Below are 14,429 nucleotides of genomic sequence, written 5' to 3' on the forward strand. Positions count from 1 at the left end.
CTTTTATAACCAAGATTTCTGTCCTAACTTCTTCTTCTTCTTCTTTTATCCACTTTTCCTAGTTCTTCGTCTTCTTTCTCGCTGTGCAACTTTCTGGGTTTAGGATCATGAGTGCAAGTGGGAGCCACAATTCCATGCGGTCAAGCAGAAGGATCTCCAGAGGAACCAATAGAGCATCGAGTGTTCCAGAGTGGTGTGGGTGGGGATGCCGCCCTGTTCTCCGGTGGTCCACAACAGAGGCTAACCTTAACAAGCCATTCTTTGGGTGTCCTAACTACAATGTCAGTGGAAAAAGGTGGTGTGGTTTGTTTGTTTGGGCTGACATTGGAGAAGAAGACATCGATAAAAGGGTGACTGCTACCGAGAATGTTGATGAACTGAGGGTCAATTTGGCCTGGAGAATTGGAAAGTTAGAAGTTGAAGTTAGGACCCACAAATTGTACATATTATTGTTGGCTCTGTTTATAATATTTGTTGCTGTTTTCATGTTGTTATTTAAGGTTTGAGGATGATTATGTTTTAATGTGATTAGGGTTATTGTAAAGTAGACAAAAGAAAAAGTGTCATTGTGAATTGTTTGAAGTTGGTAGTCTTGCTCTAAATATAAACCAAGAACTCTATTTTTGTCATCTAACAAAATGATGGAAAAAATATTGTAAAGAAGAACCTGTTAGTAGCATAATTAAAGGTAGAACAATTTGTCATTATAATAATAAGATGCTAACTTAACAATGAGTTTCCAGCATGAGTATTAACAAGCAAAACAGCTGCCATATCAGTGACACCTCCCCAACTTAATTAAAAGCTAGTTCTTGATCCAAAATACACCAATAACAAAGACAGATAGTGCCATTAACCTTACAATGTTTTCAAATATAACAATTAGTCTACTGTCATATACTGAAGCCAAAAAACAAGAGTATGATTCACAAAAAGATTCCTAATTCAACTACATTCATTTCTTCTTTTTCGGGAGCTTGAAGCCGGGTGTTGGGACAAATTTCAAGAAGTTGGCCAGTCTGAAAGATGTGGCTGAGCTTGCTCCTTGCAGTGGATCCATGGTGACCAGTCCTGATGGTGATGAGGACTTCCTCCTGGTCTGCAACTTGGATGGCCTTTGAGGTGGTGCCTATTCCAATAAAATAATATCCAAGATGAGACTGATTGTGCACAAAAATTTGAAATGTAGTTTGATAGAGTAAATGATTTACCTCTTGAGACTCTTGTGCAACTGAGAAGTTGGGTTGAGAAATATCGATCTCAACTTCTTGCACATCAACAGGCTGGGGTGCAGGATCTGGAGGAGGTTGACTTGGCGGTGTGACAGTATTTGGATCAACAGTTGATCCTGATGCTGCATTTTCTTGGGGATTGGATTTAGTCTTAGCAGCAGCAGCAGTAGCTGCAGCAGCAACATCAGCTGCTCTCTTTTTTGGGCAACCCCTCTTTGTGTGCCCCTTCTGTAGGCAATATCTTCAAGTAAAGGGCTTCAGTTGTCTCTTTAAGACTCCAGTAGACTTCATTTTTTTTGCTTCCTCCACTGCCCTCATTTGCATCCTTTCTTCTTTTCTTTGTGAGTGGTCCAGTCTTTTTCTTAGCCTTTGGTGCTTGTGGTCTGTTGGACTCAGATTTCTCCCAAAGATGTTATCCAGGTAAGAGATTTATGTAATGGGCATACGTGTCTCTGTATGCGTCCATGGTGAGCCATTTATGACAGAAATCTTCAGGTTTTCTGTTCACCCTTGCAAGAGCCGCACAAGCATGCATTATGTGGTTATTAGCTATCGTTCTCATCACGAACATTCTGACCTCCTCAAGTAGAGTGATTATTGGCTTGGCCCTTGCTTCTTTAATTCTTGCATTGAAGACCTCGTATGCATTATTGCATATGTTATCAAGCTTTGGGCTATGACTAAATGCTGACTTCGTCCATGACTCCCTAGGCCACTTGTTCAGGTAATTCCATGCATCTTCATTAATTTTCTTAATCTTGTTCATGTTATCTGAGAAGTCTTGATATTAGGTTGACCTTGCGCATTCCCAGAGTAAGCCCTTAACTCTAGATCTTTCCACTACTTGTTAAAGTTTCTCCATAGGTGCCACACGCAGAACCTATGGTAGACATGTGGCATGACCTCCTGGACAGCAGTGATAAGGCCCTACATGCGAAGACAACACCTTATTTCACTTTTATTGTGATACATAATAGTCCCTCAGATACAATTAATGAACCCATAATAGTCCCTAACATTTCTTTAATGAATACATAATAGTCTCCCACTTTTACGTCGTTCCCTGTTTTGGTCCCTATATTACACTACTCCCACCTAATACTGACAGTCCCATACGAGAAATTCTTAGTAGAAGACAAGTCCTATTCAGACCAATCAACAAGTTCATTTGAACTATTTACCATACAGAATCCATTCAGATTATTTACAAACAAGAAATCAACAAGAAATCAACAAGTTCATTTTGCAGTATTCTCAATCCAGAATCCATTCAGATTATTACCAACAAGAAATCAACAAGTTCATTTACACTATTTATAATCCAGAATCCATTCAAATTATTACCAACAAGAAATCATACAAGTCCACCAACAAGTTAATTTACACTATTTATAATCCAGAATCCATTCAGATTATTACCAACAAGAAATCATACAAGAAATCAACAAGTTCATTTACACTATTTACCATGGAAGAAAATAAAGATAATGAATGAATAAAGATTATTACCTTTGCATGTCACTCATAAAGCACCATTTGTTTTCTTTATAGTCTCCTAGGTCCTCGTGGAGTGATAAATCACTATTTTATGGTTTATCTTCTGCTCAATTGAGTGGATTTTATCAACTCTTTACCCACTTATTCATAATATTTGCATGATTTTATATTTCCTTCCTGATTTTGTGCTATGATTGAAAACATGCTTCTTTGATCTTATATTTACTTATTATTAATCCTCTCCTATTACCATTAGATGCCTTGATATGTGTGTTAAGTGTTTTCAGAGATTACAGGGCAGGAATGGTTCAGAGGATGGAAAGGAAGCATGCAAAAGTGGAAGGAATACAATAAGTTGGAGAAATTGCTGAGCTGTCCAGCCTGACCTCTTCGCACTCAAACGGTTATAACTTTAGCTATAGAGGTCCAAATGACGCGGTTTCAGTTGCATTGGAAAGCTAACGTCCGGGGCTTCGATTTGATATATAATATGCCATAGTTTCTCTGATGCTAGGCGACACGAACGTATGATCCACGCGGATGCGTCGCATCTGCGAACTTCAATCCGCGCGGCCGCGTGGACGACGCCTCCGCGTCACTTGTCCGCGATCTGAACGTACCAGAATACGCAAGGGGCTATTTCTGAGCTATTTTTGACCCATTTTTTGGCTCGAAAAACACAGATTAGAGGCTATAAAGTGAAGGAATGCATCCATTCAGAGGGAGCTCGCCAATTTTTACTTTTCATGAATTAGATTTAGTTTAGAGAGAGATTCTCTCTCTCTTTAGGATTAGGATTTAGATTTAGGATTTTTCATTCACTTTCAGGATTATCTCTTTTGATCTGGTTCAATATTCCTTTTATTTACTTTTGCAAGCTACTTTATGAATCCTTTCAGGTTACAGATCATTTGAATTAATGTTATTTGAGGTATTTCAGTTTAATATTAATTTCTCTTATTCATGCTATTGTTACTTTTACTCTGAAGACATTTTTATTCCAAGTAGATTTATTTTTCTCCTTTTGGTCTTGGTTAAGAAATCAGTAACTCAGGAGTTATCCAATTCAACAGCATAATTGATAATTGTTATCTTTGTTAATTGAATTGAACTTCCATAATCCCAATCTTTTCTTAGGAAATAATTAGGATTCAAAGATCAACCAATTAATCCCCTGACCTTCCTTTATTTGACTAAAGGTTAACAAAGTGGAATTAAGATTCAACTTTCATTGTTATTGATAAGGATAACTAAGGTTGGACTTCTAATTTCTCATACCTTGCCAAAAGTGTATTTTTACAGTTATTTATTTATTTTACAGTCATTTACTTACTTTTAATTGCAATTCAAATTACTTGTTCCTCATCTTCAAAACCCCGATTTACAATCTTCATAACCAGTAATAAGAACATACTTCCCTGCAGTTCCTTGAGAAGACGACCCGATGTTTGAATACTTCGGTTAACAATTTATTTAGGGGTTTGTTACTTGTGACAACCAAAACGTTTGTAAGAAAGGTTGATTACTTGGTTTAGTAACTATACTCGCAACGAGAGTTTTCTATAACCTCTAAACCATCAATCTTTAGTTCTTCAAAATGGAACCGTTGCTGGGGAACTGCTAACGTGTGCCTTATTATTGGTTATTGTAAATATTTTTCTTTTGCTTGTTTATTTATTTCTGTTTTTCCTTTTTAATTTTATTTGCTACTATGAACTCTCACCTCTCTCGCTTTGAGTTTGGTTCTAACTTTGTTGAAGGAAATAGAAGTTACATCAGGAATATGCATCAAGGTCAAACCAATCAAGGATGGATGGAACCAAGAGGATCTAATCACCCCTTTAGGCAACAACACCCTCCAAGATATCATGGACAAAGGCCATTCTACAATGCATATCCAGCTGATAGATATGGTGGACAACCTTGTTACTACCAACAAGCCCCACCCCGTGCCTATAGACCATCCTCTCAACATAACCCCGAACCACCACACTCACAAGCTTCTCTTCACCATTCGCCACCACATGATCCCTATTTACCCCAGTTCCAATCCAGTCACTCCCAAGCACCACCACTTTCCTATGTATCATGTCCAAATCCATCACCCCGAGAATCAGAGGTTCGCCTCAAGGAAACAGTAAATAAGATTCAAGCAACCATTCGACAACTGGAGCAAGCAGTAATTCAATTAGTTTCTAGACGCGCGAACATTCAAGGACCAACCACAGCCCCATGTGGACAATCTAATGAAGAGCGTAGCATGAAGGAGATACTAGAAACTCCAGTGGACAAGACAGAGCATGAATTCGTACTCGAACAAGTAGAAGAAGCTGTCATTGTACAAGAAGAGTTAGTTGAAGATCTAGGAGATGCAGAACCTCCATGGGAATCCAGAGCTGAGGAGAAATCCGTCAAGGACATTATAGTTAATGCTACGGAGGATAGCACACAATCCCCAAGGCAAGTCGTTTATGAAGAATCAGACGGAATAATCCAGGAAGCAAATTCCCTTGATGATGATAGTCACAAGTCAAGCTCTCTTAGTAATGAACTTGCATCTGCAAGTGAGTTCTCTGAGATCGACGAATCTTCCCCAAATGAATATGAGGATGATGCAGAGGTAGATTTTTCTCAACCCCCAATCTATGACTCAAGTGATGAGGAAGACATAGAAGACTTTGACCAGGGTGATGATGCATTTGAAGATCCTTGCAAAGAAGTGGAGGAATTCACAGAAGAGCACAAGGGAGCAGAACTTATAGAACCACCAGAAACACCTTCCCCAAGGCCATTACCACCTAATACAAGCTTCAAGTGGGTACAATCCTTAACTTTTAACTTTACTTATTCACTTGAATATGGTTTACTTGAAACAGATGGCCAGCTTAGAGCTCTCTGCGGCTTTAAGAATAAGAGGAAAATGGCTCGTGCTCAGAGCTGGTGCACAAGGTTCAATAAGGTTCCACGCTTCAACTCAAAGTGCACCGATTGGCATCAAAATCAATCGAATGGATCTCGGAAAACGTTTGGTTACTGATGAGCGGATAATTTATATGCTTTTTGGCATTGTTTTTAGTATGTTTTTAGTAGGATCTAGTTACTTTTAGGGATGTTTTCATTAGTTTTTATGTTAAATTCACATTTCTGAACTTTACTATGAGTTTGTGTATTTTTCTGTGATTTCAGGTATTTTCTGGCTGAAATTGAGGGACTTGAGCAGAAATCAGATTCAGAGGTTGAAGAAGGACTGCTGATGTTATTGGATTCTGACCTCCCTGCACTCAAAGTGGATTTTCTGGAGCTACAGAACTCAAAATGGTGCGCTTCCAATTGCGTTGGAAAGTAGACATCCAGGGATTTCCAGAAATATATAATATTCCATACTTTGGCCAAGATTAGACGATGTAAACTGGCGTTCAACGCCAGCCTTCTGCCCAAATCTGGCGTCCAGCGCCAGAAAAGGATCCAAAACCAGAGTTGAACGCCCAAACTGGCACAGAAACTGGCGTTCAACTCCACAAATGGCCTCTGCACGTGCAACACTCAGGCTCAGCCCAAACACACACCAAGTGGGCTCAGGAAGTGGATTTATACATCAATTACTTACTCATGTAAACCCTAGTAGCTAGTTTATTATAAATAGGACCTTTTACTATTGTATTAGGCATCTTTGGTCTCAGTTTTAATTCATTGTTCATCTTAGGAGACTATTGATCACGTTTTAGGGGGCTGGCCATCTCGGCCATGCCTGAACCTTCACTTATGTATTTTCATACGGTAGAGTTTCTACACTCCATAGATTAAGGTGTGGAGCTCTGCTGTTCCTCAAAGATTAATGCAAAGTACTTCTGTTTTCTATTCAAATCATCTTATTTCGCTTCTAAGATATCCATTCGCACCCAAGAACGTGATGAAGGTGATGATTATGTGTGACGCTCATCATCCTTCTCCCTTATGAACGCGTGCCTGACAAACACTTCCGTTCTACATGAAATAAGCTAGAATGAATATCTCTTAGATCTCCTAACCAGAATCTTCGTGGCGTAAGCTAGAATGATGGCGGCATTCAAGAGAATCCGGAAAGTCTAAACCTTGTCTGTGGTATTCCGAGTAGGATTCAATGATTGAATGACTGTGACGAGCTCCTAACTCGCGATTGCAGGGCGTTAGTGACAGACGCAAAAGGATAGTAAATCCTATTCCAGCATGATCAAGAACCAACAGATGAATAGCCGTGCCGTGACAGGGTGCGTGAGCATATTATTCACTGAGAGGATAAGATGAAGCCATTGGCAAGGGTGATGCCTCCAGACGATTAGCCGTGCCGTGACAGGGCATTGGATCATTTTCCCGAGAGATGACCGAAAGTAGCCATTGACAGTGGTGATGTATCACATAAAGCCAGCCATGTAAAGAAGTGAGACTGATTGGATGAAGATAGCAGGAAAGCAGAGGTTCAGAGGAACGAAAAGCATCTCTATTCGCTTATCTGAAACTTCTACCAATGATTTACATAAGTATCTCTATCCCTATTCTATTATTTATTATTCGAAAACTCCATGATTATTTTATATCCACCTGACTGAGATTTGCAAGGTGACCATAGCTTGCTTCATACCAACAATCTCCGTGGGATTCGACCCTCACTCACGTAAGGTATTACTTGGACGACCCAGTGCACTTGCTGGTCAGTTGTATCGAAGTTGTGACAAATTATGAATGTGTAATCACGATTATACGTACCAAGTTGCTCACGTGCCAGGAATAGTTTGAGCCTGGACATCACAATTTCGTGCACCAAGTTTTTGGCGCCGTTGTCGGGGATTGTTTGAGTTTGAACAACTGACGGTTCATCCTATTGCTCAGATTAGGTAATTTTCTTTTTATTTTATTTTCAAAAATTTTTCAAAAATATTTCAAAATTTTCTCATCTGTTTTCGAAAAAATAAAAAAAAAATAAAAAAAAATGTTTTCAAAAATTTTTATTCAAAATTTTTAAGAATGAATTCTAGTGTTTCATGAAGCATGTTGAAGCTTGGCTGGCTGTAAAGCCATGTCTATTCCTTTGGGAATGAGTATGTCAGGCATGTCATATCTGAATTACATGCTGAAGCTTGGCTGGCCATTGGCCATGTCTAGTGTTTTGGACCGGAGCTTTCATTGAAGGCTTGGCTGGCTAGTGAGCCATGTCTAATTCCTGGACTGAAGCCTTAGACTAAGAATGCAAGATTCCTGAAATTCATATTAAAAATTTTGGAATCCTTATTTTCCTTTTTCAATTAATTTTCGAAAAATACCAAAAAAATTAGAAAATCATAAAAATCAAAAATATTTTTCTGTTTCTTGTTTGAGTCTTGAGTCATGTTATAAGTTTGGTGTCAATTGCATGTGCATCTTGCATTTTTCGAAAATTTCATGCATTCATAGTGTTCTTCATGATCTTCAAGTTGTTCTTGGTAAGTCTTCTTGTTTGATCTTGATGATTTTTTGTTTTGTGTCTTTTCATGTTTATCATATGCATTCTTGAATTCTTAGTGTCTAAGCATTAAAGAATTCTAAGTTTGGTGTCTTGCATGTTTTCTTTGCATTAAAAATTTTTCAAAATTGTGTCTATGATGTTCATCTTGACATTCATAGTGTTCTTGGTGTTCATCTTGACATTCATAGCATTCTTGCATGCATCACATGTTTTGATCTAAAAATTTCATGCATTGCATAATTTTCATGTTTTTCATAAAAATTTCAAAAATCAAAGAAATATCTTCCCCTTTTTCTCTCATCAAATTCGAAAATTTGGATTGACTTTTTCAAAAAATTTTAAAATCAAATTGTTTCTCATGAGTCAAATCAAATTTTCAATTTGAAAATCTTATATTTTTCAAAAATCAAATCTTTTTCAAAATTCTTAGTTATTTTCGAAAATTCCAAAAATATTTTTCAAAAATTTTTTACTTATTTTTGTACCAAATTTTCGAAAATAACATAATCAATTAATGTTTTGATTCAAAAATTTGAAGTTTGTTACTTGCTTGTTAAGAAAGATTCAAACTTTAAGTTCTAGAATCATATCTTGTGATTTCTTATGAATCAAGTCATTAATTGAGATTTTAAAAATCAAATCTTTTTCAAAACTACTTTTCAAAAATATCTTCTCATCTTATCTTTTTCAAAATATCTTTCCTAACTTCCTAACTTCTTATCTTTTCAAAATTTGTTTCAACTAACTAACTAACTTTTTGGTTGTTTCTTAACTTTTTCAAAACTATCTAACTAACTCTCTCCCTCTAATTTTCGAAAATATCTTCCCTCTTTTTCAAAAATTTCTTTTTAATTAACTAATTATTTTTATTTTTGATTTAAAAAAAATTTCGAAAAATACTAACATTTTTCAAAAACCATTTTCAAAAATCACTAACTCTTTTTCAAAAATATTTTTCGAAAATTCTCTCTCTTCCATCTTATTCTATTTATTCATTCATATCCTAACATCTCATCTCACATCTCTGCCATCCTCACAGTTGTGTTTCTTCCATTATATTACATTCTTTGTCTCCCTCTTTTCTTCCACTTACAAAGGGATCCCTATACTGTGGTATAAAGGATCTCCATTATTATTATTATTTTTCTGTGCTCTCTTCTTTGTCATATGAGCAGGAGCAAGGACAAGAATTTTCTTGTTGAAGCAGATCCAGAACCTGAAAGGACTCTGAAGAGAAAATTAAGAGAAGCTAAATTACAACAATCCAGAGATAACCTTTCAGAAATTTTCGAACAGGAAGAGGAGATGGCAGCCGAAAATAATAATAATGTAAGGAAGATGCTTGGTGACTTTACTGCACCTAATTCCAATTTACATGGAAGAAGCATCTCCATTCCTGCCATTGGAGCAAACAACTTTGAGCTGAAACCTCAATTAGTTTCTCTGATGCAGCAGAACTGCAAGTTTCATGGACTTCCATCTGAAGATCCTTTTCAGTTCTTAACTGAATTCTTGCAGATATGTGATACTGTTAAGACTAATGGAGTAGATCCTGAAGTCTACAGGCTCATGCTTTTCCCTTTTGCTGTAAGAGACAGAGCTAGATTATGGTTGGATTCTCAACCCAAAGACAGCCTGAACTCTTGGGATAAGCTGGTCACGGCTTTCTTAGCCAAGTACTTTCCTCCTCAAAAGCTGAGCAAGCTTAGAGCTGATGTTCAAACCTTCAGACAGAAAGAAGGTGAATCCCTCTATGAACCTTGGGAAAGATACAAACAGTTGACCAAAAAGTGTCCTTCTGACATGCTTTCAGAATGGACCATCCTGGATATATTCTATGATGGTTTATCTGAGCTATCAAAAATGTCACTGGACACTTCTGCAGGTGGATCCATTCACCTAAAGAAAACGCCTGCAGAAGCTCAAGAACTCATTGACATGGTTGCTAATAACCAGTTCATGTACACTTCTGAAAGGAATCCTGTGAGTAATGGGACGCCTATGAAGAAGGGAGTTCTTGAGGTTGATACTCTGAATGCCATATTGGCTCAGAATAAAATATTGACTCAGCAAGTCAATATGATCTCTCAGAGTCTGCATGGAATGCAAGCTGCATCCAACAGTACTCAAGAGGCATCTTCTGAAGAAGAAGCTTATGATCCTGAGAACCCTGCAATAGCAGAGGTAAATTACTTAGGTGAACCTTATGGAAACACCTATAACTCAACATGGAGAAATCATCCAAATTTCTCATGGAAGGATCAAAAGCCTCAACAAGGCTTTAATAATGGTGGAAGAAACAGGTTTAACAATAATAAACCTTTTCCATCATCCACTCAGCAACAGACAGAGAACTCTGAACAAAATGCTTCTAATTTAGCAAATCTAGTCTCTGATCTATCTAAGGCCACTGTAAGTTTCATGAGTGAAACAAGGTCTTCCATTAGAAATTTGGAAGCACAAGTGGGCCAGCTGAGTAAAAGGATCACTGAAATCCCTCCTAGTACTCTCCCAAGCAATACAGAAGAGAATCCAAAAGGAGAGTGCAAGGCCATTGACATAAGCACCATGGCCGAACCTGTGAGGAGAGGAGAGGACGTGAATCCCAAGGAGGAAGACCTCCTGGGACGTCCAGTGATCAATAAGGAGCTTCCCTCTGAGGAACCAAAGGACTCTGAGGCTCATCTAGAGACCATAGAGATTCCATTGAACCTCCTTATGCCCTTCATGAGCTCTGATGAGTATTCCTCTTCTAAAGAGAATGAGGATGTTACTGAAGAGCAAACTGCCAAGTTTCTTAGTGCAATCATGAAGCTAAATGCCAAATTATTTGGCATTGATACTTGGGAAGTTGAACCTCCCTTGTTCATCAATGAACTAAGTGATCTGGATCAACTGACATTGCCTCAGAAGAGACAGGATCCTGGGAAGTTCATAATACCCTGCATCATAGGCACCATGATCTTTAAGGCTCTGTGTGACCTTGGTTCAGGAATAAACCTCATGCCCCTCTCTGTAATAGAGAAACTGGGAATCTATGGGGTGCAAGCTGCTAAAATCTCATTAGAGATGGCAGACAGTTCAAGAAAACAGGCTTATGGACAAGTAGAGGACGTGTTAGTAAAGGTTGAAGGCCTTTACATCCCTACTGATTTCATAGTCCTGGATACTGGAAAGGAAGAGGATGAATCCATCATCCTAGGAAGACCTTTCCTGGCCACAGCAAGAGCTGTGGTTGATGTTGACAGAGGTGAAATAGTCCTTCAATGGAATGAGGACTCCCTTGTGTTTAAAACTCAAGAATCTCTCTCTGCAACCATGGAGAGGAAGCAGAAAAAGCTTCTCTCAAAGCAGAGTCAACCAGAGCCCCCCACAGTCAAACTCTAAGTTTGGTGTTGGGAGGCCACAACCAAACTCTAAGTTTGGTGTTGAACTCCCATATCCAAACTCTAAGTTTGGTGTTGGAGAGTCTCAACAAAGCTCTGCACATCTGTGAGGCTCCATGAGAGCTCACTGTCAAGCTATTGACATTAAAGAAGCGCTTGTTGGGAGGCAACCCAATTTTTATTTATCTAACTATAGTTTTCTTAGTTATATGTCTTTATAGGTTCATGATCATGTGGAGTCACAAAATAAACAAAAAAATCAAAAACGGAATCAAAAACAGCAGAAGAAAAATCACACCCTGGAGGAGCATCTGCCTGGCGTTCAAACGCCAGAACAGAGCATGTTTCTGGCGCTGAACGCCCAGAACAAGCATGGTTCTGGCGTTCAACGCCAGAAATGGCAGCAAAGGGGCGTTGAACGCCCAAAATGGGCACCAACCTGGCGCTGAACGCCCAGAGTTGTGTGCAAGGGCATTTTACATGCCTAAATTGGTGCAGTGATGTAAATGCCTTGACACCTCAAGATCTGTGGACCCCACAGGATCATCTCAGGATCTGTGGACCCACAGGATCCCCACATACCTCCACTCACTCTCTTCCCTCTTCTCAATCATCCTCTATTCCCAACAAACACTCTTCCCTATTAACCCTCGACCACTCACATCCTTACACTCACTTACCAACATCTCTCTCCCACCCAATCCACCCATATGGCCGAATACACACTCCCATCCATCTCCTCCATATCTTCTTCTTATTCTTCTATTCTTTCTTCTTTTGCTCGAGGGCGAGCAACATTCTAAGTTTGGTGTGGTAAAAGCATAGCTTTTTTTGTTTTTTCCAAAACCATTGATGGCACCTAAGGCCAGAGAAACCTCTAGAAAGAGGAAAGGGAAGACAAAAGCTTCCATCAAGGGTCTATAGCTCAGTGGTAGAACATTTGACTGCAAATCAAGAGATCCCTGAGATACCTCAGGGGATACATTTTCTTCCACACAATTATTGGAAGCAACTAAGGGTGGAACATCAATAGCACTCCATCATCCTTCATGAAATCAGAGAAGATCTAAAAGTAATGAAGGAGGAGCAACAAAGACAAGGAAGAGACATAGAAGAGTTCAGGGACATCATTGGTTCCTCAAGAAGGAAACGCCACCATCACTAAGGTGGATTCATTCCTTGTTCTTCTTTCTTCTGTTTTTCGTTTTCTATGTTTATGTGCTTATCTATGTTTGTGTCTTCATTACATGATCATTAGTAGTTAGTAACTTTGTCTTAAAGTTATAAATGTCCTATGAATCCATCACCTCTCTTAAATGAAAAATGTTTTAATTCAAAAGAACAAGAAGTACATGAGTTTCGAATTTATCCTTGAACTTAGCTTAATTATATTGATGTGGTGACAATGCTTCTTATTTTCTGAATGTATGCTTGAACAGTGCATATGTCTTTTGAAGTTGTTGTTTAAGAATGTTAAATATGTTGGCTCTTGAAAGAATGATGACTAGGAGACATGTTATTTGATAATCTGAAAAATCATAAATATGATTCTTGAAGCAAGAAAAAGAAGCAAAGAACAAAGCTTGCAGAAAAAAAATATGCGAAAAAAAAAATTAGAAAGAAAAAGAAAAAGCAAGCAGAAAAAGCCAAAAGCTCTTAAAACCAAGAGGCAAGAGCAAAAAGCCAATAACCCTTAAAACCAAAAGGCAAGGGCAAATAAAAAGGATCCCAAGGCTTTGAGCATCAGTGGATAGGAGGGCCTAAAGGAATAAAATCCTGGCCTAAGCGGCTAAACCAAGCTGTCCCTAACCATGTGCTTGTGGCGTGTAGGTGTCAAGTGAAAACTTGAGACTGAGCGGTTAAAGTCAAGGTCCAAAGCAAAAAAAAAAAAAAGAATGTGCTTAAGAACCCTGGACACCTCTAATTGGGGACTTTAGCAAAGCTGAGTCACAATCTGAAAAGGTTCACCCAATTATGTGTCTGTGGCATTTATGTATCCGGTGGTAATACTGGAAAACAAAGTGCTTAGGGCCACGGCCAAGACTCATAAAGAAGCTGTGTTCAAGAATCATCATACTGAACTAGGAGAGTCAATAACACTATTCGAAATCTGAAGTTCCTATAGATGCCAATCATTCTGAACCTCAATGGATAAAGTGAGATGCCAAAACTATTCAAGAGGCAAAAAGCTATAAGTCCCGCACATATGATTGAAGCTATGTTTCATTGATAGTTTGGAATTTATAGTATATTCTCTTCTTTTTATCCTGTTTGATTTTCAGTTGCTTGGGGACAAGCAACAATTTAAGTTTGGTGTTGTGATGAGCGGATAATTTATACGTTTTTTGGCATTGTTTTTAGTATGTTTTTAGTAGGATCTAGTTACTTTTAGGGATGCTTTCATTAGTTTTTATGTTAAATTCACATTTCTGGACTTTACTATGAGTTTGTGTGTTTTTCTGTGATTTCAGGTATTTTCTGGCTGAAATTGAGGGACTTGAGCAGAAATCAGATTCAGAGGTTGAAGAAGGACTGCTGATGCTGTTGGATTCTGACCTCCCTGCACTCAAAGTGGATTTTCTGGAGCTATAGAACTCGAAATGGCGCGCTTCCAATTGCGTTGGAAAGTAGACATCCAGGGCTTTCCAGAAATATATAATAGTCCATACTTTGGCCAAGAATAGATGATGTAAACTGGCGTTCAACACCAGCCTTCTGCCCAAATCTGGCGTCCAGCGCCAGAAAAGGATCCAAAACCAGAGTTGAACGCCCAAACTGGCATAGAAATTGGCGTTCAACTCCACAAATGGCCTCTGCACGTGCAACACTCAGGCT

At 38.5% G+C, this 14,429-nt stretch overlaps 1 pseudogene; it reads right to left on the reverse strand.

The window, feature by feature from the left end:
- Positions 1-955: 955 nt before the first annotated feature.
- Positions 956-1,767, reverse strand: LOC148550760 (uncharacterized; annotated as a pseudogene).
- Between the last annotated feature and the right edge of the window lie 12,662 nt (positions 1,768-14,429).

The sequence above is a fragment of the Arachis ipaensis genome, chromosome B7 (assembly GCF_059453495.1).
Source record: "Arachis ipaensis isolate K30076 ecotype BB chromosome B7, ASM5945349v1, whole genome shotgun sequence".
NCBI lineage: Eukaryota > Viridiplantae > Streptophyta > Magnoliopsida > Fabales > Fabaceae > Arachis > Arachis ipaensis.